Consider the following 1,338-nt stretch of genomic DNA (forward strand, 5'->3'; position numbering starts at 1 on the left):
TTAACTTTGAGGACTCGGGTGTGTTTGACCCAAACCATGGCGTCTTCATTCAGTTCATATGCATGCACGTGAAAGTTGGACATCAAATAAGAAAAATGGAAGATGAAACAATGCATTTGAATTACGGTGCTGGTGAAAAATACTGAAATTATGATGGACTGTCAAAAGAACAAACAAGACTGTTTTGGGACAAGTGCTGCCAGAATGCTCCTTAGAGGCAAGGATGGTGAGACTTCATCTCACATACTTGGGACATATTGCAGGAGTGATCAGTCGTGGGAGAAAGACGTCATGCTTGTTAGTCGGGCAGTGAAACAAAGAACAACTTCAGCAAGATGAACTGATGCAGTGCCTGTATCTATGGATTCAAACAGAAGCGCCATTGTGAGGGTGGCTGAGGACTGGCAGCGTTGATTCTGTTGTACACAGTGTCACTGTGAGCGAGGGCTGACTGAACAATACCTAACAAGAGCCATGGGATGCCTGCAATACTTCTGTTTGGTGAGGCATGCGATGTTAGCTGGTACTGATGACTCCGCAGGCCTTAAATGGTCCTTGAGCTTGACATTCCCCACCTGTGCTCTAGAGTCCCTCCAGAATGAATCAGCAAGTCTTAAGAGACACAGCGAACTATGAAAACCCAGAGAAAGTGTTTGCTTGCATGATAGCTGCTCACATTCTACCCACCAAAGCAAATCACATGGCTCGTTCCGAAGTCATTGGTGCAAGGGAATACTGGGTGCCAAAACAGGAAGAAAATAACAAACTCGGTGAAGAATACTTGTTCACAATATGCTTTCTTGTTCACAGATAATCACACTCACCCTGCATGTAAACATTCTAGGTCTAGAGCAGGGCATTCTGAATAATTGCGTAGTGACAAGGACTAATAGAGATAGGAAGGTATTCTCGAGTTGGCTGTAGCAACAAATAAAGTATTGCTTGGTTCTGAACCATCCACATGGTCACCACCAAGTGTGAGTTCGTCTTTGTGGCTACTGCGGCAATTCTCTCTAAGAGTCTCTCATGCTTCAGTGGCTCTCTACCAATGTCCTCGGATAGAAATCGATGCCTCCTCATGATGTGTCCAAAGCAAGTGAGTTGGACAATAATTGGGTATAAGGTCGCCATTGGTTAATTTTTGCAAGTAAATCATCTGGTCTCCATTTTTGAATGACCCATTCCTGCAGTCTTTACATTTACTGCTGAAGATTTCATCTTGCTGATGGAAGGAGCAGTCAAGATATAAAATGATGCATTCATTTCATTGGGTAAAACTTCTTCTCAAGACCTCTTTAAAGTGTTGAAAAGCAAGGATGTTATTTTGAGAACTAAGGT

Source organism: Echinops telfairi, unplaced genomic scaffold (genome assembly GCF_000313985.2).
Source record: "Echinops telfairi isolate 266 unplaced genomic scaffold, ASM31398v2 ScPeMD7_23;HRSCAF=83, whole genome shotgun sequence".
Taxonomy (NCBI): Eukaryota; Metazoa; Chordata; class Mammalia; order Afrosoricida; family Tenrecidae; genus Echinops; species Echinops telfairi.